General features: G+C 33.8%; 1 long non-coding RNA gene across 1 annotated transcript; it reads right to left on the bottom strand.

The window, feature by feature from the left end:
* Window positions 1-18: 18 nt before the first annotated feature.
* On the bottom strand, window positions 19-3,126 carry LOC149788642 (uncharacterized). The gene is made up of 3 exons (XR_016424413.1): window positions 3,047-3,126; window positions 1,646-1,834; window positions 19-155 (listed from the first exon to the last, which is right to left on the bottom strand). It is a non-coding gene; the product is annotated as an uncharacterized LOC149788642 (long non-coding RNA).
* Window positions 3,127-5,760: the final 2,634 nt, after the last annotated feature.

The following is a 5,760-nucleotide window of genomic DNA, read 5'->3' as shown; positions in this document are numbered from 1 at the left end:
ATCCGCTTTCCAGGTAGGGAGGAAGAATTGAGTCTCCATGTATTTTGGACCAAACGAACCCAAAGCCATCGAACCAAACATGGTGGTGATAGAATGTATACAACTTAGGCTATATACTGGGTCCTTTAGTACACGCAGAATGCTGTGAGGAAGGTCTATAAATAAATTAATATCACGTGATACAAACAAAGATTATATATATATATATATATTGCATAAGAAGGAACACGAGCAAAACGGTTCCGATGTTTGCGACTTTCTGTTGAGCTGCGTGTCTTAGACAACGTGCCCTCCATTGCAGCATCATCTAGAAATTGCAATGTGAACTGACCTATTTTATTTTAAAAACTACGAATAGTATGACACTGAATATTGATATGGCCGAGAGATTTTTAAATATCAATATGGCCTAGAAATTGTTAAATATCTATATGACCTAGAGAACGTAAGGTTATTTTGCTCTTAAAAAAGTGGCTCAAAATTTTTATATAGAGCTTAGACATATTTAAATATTGATTTCAAAGCCCAGTTCCAAAATATCATTGCGTGCAAGAGACATTATGACAAATTTGATGTGAAAAAAAAGTACGTGTTGTTTTGCAATAATCTCGAATGTAAATATTAGATTTTAATTCTTTCTTTTTTTTTTTTTGTTTTTAAATGACCTCTCGCCCTCCCGGATACTAAAATTTCTTGGATTCATTTTATTTTATAAAATATTATCTTACTTAATTGCAAGTTTAAAATCACGATTTATGATTGTACAGTATATTTGGAATTGTATGTTTATTTTATTAATTAACGTCATCTTTTTTATTTATACAGAAAGATGCTTTTCTTGCAGCATTTAAATATTTGACTTCCTAAAACAATGTCTGGATATGTTTCACATGGCAGGAAGAAACAAGTTAGTAGTAGAAATAGTGTATGTATGTATGTATGTGTGTATGTGTGTGTGTGTGTGCGTGCGTGCGTGCGTGCATGCATGCATATATGTATGTATGTATATGTATGTATGTATGTATGTATGTGTGTGTGTGTGTGTGTGTATGTATGTATGTATGTATGTGTCTATGTATGTATGTATGTATGTATGTATGTATGTATGTATGTATGTATGTATGTATGTATGTATGTAGCGACAAGTAACAAATTATTACAGAGAGACAGCGATTCTCTATGTGCCCTCATTGTATAACAAAGCTATGTTATTTGCTCCACGGAAATTCTCAAGTTGTGTCAATTTTAAATTGAACAAACTTAAAGTACCCAAGTGCATAACGGCAAAGGTTACATAAAAGGAATGATTTTGGCCCAGAAGCGATTGACGCGGTCAATTCGTGTCAAAAGGACTACTCCAGGAAAACAAACTTTGCTGATTTAGGATTACATATCTGATAATATGCACACACAAATCAATATAAGAATTGTGTATATATTATTAATTCAAAATCATATTTTATCCCAGGAAATTTTGTAGCACATCAGTGTAGGAGGCAGATGTACATGTGAGCCGATTATGATTACCGTTGGAATGTTCAATTCAGCATCTTTTCAATCACGCCCAACATGTGGGCCAACATTAAGACTGGTATTCAAACTGGACCAAAAGTCTACAAGGAAATGAAACTTTTAATACAGTTACCTCTTAAATTCTGACAGAATGACTGGTATTGCTTTTCCGGATCTTTTTCTTGACGTTCGGAAGGCAAGCCTCTCCCCCGAGGAAAGCAGAAAAGGAACACGGAGCTTACTATACAGCCTCCTCCAAACACAAGGAATCCCAGCCACCAAGCCCCGACCCAGCGGGGATCAGTTGGCGTCAAGGACGTTTCTGCGATCAGTCAATCAAAATGAAATTTTAAAAAAATCAATCAATCAATTAAACTGTCTGGCTATATATTTTTAACAGTCAGAAATATACATTGTTTGTCAATCGAAATTGATCATTATCTGATATAAATTCGTCTGATAGATTTAACACTGTATTATGCAAGGGGGGGGGGGGAGACTGATAAATCTAAGACGCGTTATGCAAAGGAGACTGATAAATCTTAGATGCGTTATGCAACGGAGACTGATAAATCTTAGACGCGTTATGCAACGGAGACTGATAAATCTTAGATGCGTTATGCAACGGAGACTGATAAATATAAGATGCATAAACTAACGATGATATGACTTTGTTTCACAGTATTTGCTTTTAAAATTAATCACATACAAATTGTATGGGTGCATTATATGGGAAACAAAAAATTAACCTGAGGCATTAACAATGAAAAAAAAAAAACGAGTTAATGAATGACAGCTACCATGCTTCTGCATCCGATGTACCGTATATGCTCGCTTATAAATATATTCCAACTGAAACCTTCACAGACCCTGATCAGCTGTAGCAAAGAGAGCATGTAAATCTGGAGCTCTGTAGCTTGTTACGAATAATTCGTGCAAACAGCAACAAAGACCCTGATAAATGCCATTAACAAATCACTACTTTCATACGCTTTGCTAAACATGTATTAGAAACAATCAATATGCAAAAGCACCCCACCAACCAAGAAACATTGGCATAATAAGGAATTGTCATTGTCCTTTAAAATCTACTACATACCTCCATTAGCTCTGATTATTATACCTCGTCCATGCACAAAACACCAAAATTGATGTAACAGTGCCGGTTGAAATAGGTATCTGTACGTAGCAGATACACCCTCATGTGGACCTCTATGAGTCAGTGTTTAAAGACAAGGCAATGGGTGACATTTACGCGTGGTGCCGAGTTTAATCTCCGTAGAGTATGAATTAAAATTATCTAACCTGCATGCCAATGCTATTTATTCTTATTTATACATATTATGATAGTATTATTAAGTGTTCTGTAGAATCCAGAAAAAGCTCTTTTTCGTCCTGCTTGATGTACATAATATACACTATATATATATATATATATATATATATATATATAGAGAGAGAGAGAGAGAGAGAGAGAGAGAGAGAGAGAGAGAGAGGCTGGAGGCAGACAAACAGATAGACACAGTGACTTAACCTTTCAAGTTAGTTGGCATTTTGTTGAAGTATCCACCAAGAACCAATGCAAAGAATGGACCGAAGATGCCGAACGATGACAAAATAGCTGTAAGGTAAATAATAATTATATATATATATATATATATATATATATATATATACCACATACATAAAAACAACATGGCTTTTAAAGTGTTGGTATAATGCTTTTGCTATATCAAATTGTGCTTTCTGTTTCCCCCTCCTCTCTGATACATAACGGACAAGCTACGCAGAAATGTGGAGTCAGAGAGAAAAAGAATTTTGGCTAGATTAAAACTTTGATATGGAAATTACACCGAGTAACCTGCAAGAATATGGTTCGTCTTAACGATACGTGTGCACTTTCCATTAGATTTGTCTACAATGTTTATCAATGATACAAAGTTCCAAACCGTGTCGACATTATACGGTAAATTTCTCTAGTGCGTGGTACATATGCTGTGATGTATTTAATGTTTTGTTGTTGTTGTTTCTTAAACATAGTATAATGTTCAAAAATCGATTATTATTAATTAAATATGAAAATGTCCAAATCTCTCTCTCTCTCTCTCTCTCTCTCTCTCTCTCTCTCTTAACCATCGTAGCAAGATAAGGGCTCAAATCTATGAAAAGACGTACGTAGAGGATTTTCATTTGTGTCATCTCATGATGTTTCTGGACTTAGGAATGTTGGTAAAAGTTAAGTCAAACCGACCAAAGAATGAGAGAGAGAGAGACCGGGCGGGGGAGCGGGGGAGGATGGGAGGGGAGAGATTATGGTCGGAGGTACTATTACAAAAGCAGAATAATGACTTAGATCAACTATATATATATATATATATATATATATATATATATATATATATATATATATATATATATATATATATATATATATTGTAATTACTTCTTATTCGCCCGTCATTTGGCTTAGTTTCTTATCCACATTAATTATCATGCGCCGGAACGTGAATGGCTAATCGTTCATGTGAATAGCGTAGCTAGCCAAGTGTTTGTAGTGTTATAATTTCATCATTAAAACAATCTTTCATGTTTATGTCATAACTACGTATTATCTTGATTTAATCAATATGATGAAAATATAAACTAAAAAAAACAAAAGACAAATTATCAATATGAAAAGGTGATTGTGAATAGCTACAAAAGGCATATAACTACATTTTGTTGCGGACTTTGTCGGGGATGTAAGGAGTTCATTCACTCGGACAATGCACGGCTGCCTGTACTAAATCTTAACTCCGTTCAAATGGAAAAATATATGTATTTGTATGTGATATAAATAAAATATTTGTATAGTATGCACGCTGTATCAATGATATACCAGTCGTATAAATTTTTCATTAAAGGGAAACTCGGCAGGCCTCGTCTCCTTTTAATGAAAACTTTATACAACTCGTGGTATATCATTGATACAGCGTATATATATATATATATATATATATATATATATATATATATATATATATATATATATATATATATATATATATATATATATATATATATATATATATATATATATATATATATATATATATTGAACCATGCAAAAACCGTTGTTATTATACTGTTGAGTTGGCGAAAGACTTTTCAGCAGATTTGTAATGTGACCTGGTATATGACTAGTTCACGCTTCATTCATACAGGTTTGTGTGGATTGTATAAACTATGATGACTATGATTGCTTACGGTAGATGTTGTTGCTGTTGTTGTAGGGTTTAGCGCCATTTTTCAGCTCACGATAAGCTATACATGGCGGCCAGTATTAATAGTGGAGGAAGAATCCGGGAAATTCCCGGAAAGAACCACCGACACTCGAGAAGCTACTGGAAAGCTTTCCAAAATATCCACATTGGCCGAATCCGAGACTCGAACTCACGCAGACAGAGGTGAGATGGCAGTGATCCGTAACGGAGAGCGCTTTAGAACACTCGGCCACTCGGGGCCCTCTCTTACGGTTGATGTTAAAATTTAAAAAAGCTCTAAAACTCGTTACTCGCTAGAAAACCAGTCAGTTATATCAACAGTTTTATCCTACAGCATTATGTAATTTTAAATTATTCTTTTCCCTACTGAATGATCCTCTACTCTTAGCAACTGTAATACTTATCTCTAATATAAAAACCTGACCACAATTGGAATCTTGCAAAATCATACTGTTGATATATTGAATTTTATATTCTCTTTAGACCGTAGAGTCGTGATAGAATATTGCGAGAGATCCAGGGTTCATATTCCGGACGAACTCCCTATGTTCCATCACCACTCTATATTCTTAAAATAAGTACTATAAATGAGTGAAAGCTAACACGTTTTATAAAATTCAACAAATAATTTATTTCCCTATCATAAAATGTGAAACATTAAAAAGACATGTGCGGTATTGTGAATTAAATCCCTAATAATTCTGAAATTACTAACACAACTCCTAATTAATAAAGTTCTGAATAAACTTCAGTTTTAACCTAAATAATTTCCAACGCTGAAGGTGTTGATTTGCCTGTATGACCTGAATTGTAATGACGTGCCAGCAGTCTTTTGTTGAATCAATTTATTATCAATCATACGTTTCCTTGTTAAAATTCACTATACTTCCTAAGTAATGCCTCTTTTTATGAATAGTAAAAATAAACACTTTGAATTTCCAATGAAGAATAATTTGAATTAAATAATTAAAACTCAATTCAAAAG

This window comes from Sinohyriopsis cumingii, chromosome 11, assembly GCF_028554795.1.
Source record: "Sinohyriopsis cumingii isolate HCF-2022 chromosome 11, ASM2855479v2, whole genome shotgun sequence".
Taxonomy (NCBI): Eukaryota; Metazoa; Mollusca; class Bivalvia; order Unionida; family Unionidae; genus Sinohyriopsis; species Sinohyriopsis cumingii.
Note: the sequence above shows the minus strand (reverse complement) of the source record. Positions and strands in the feature narration are given on the sequence as shown.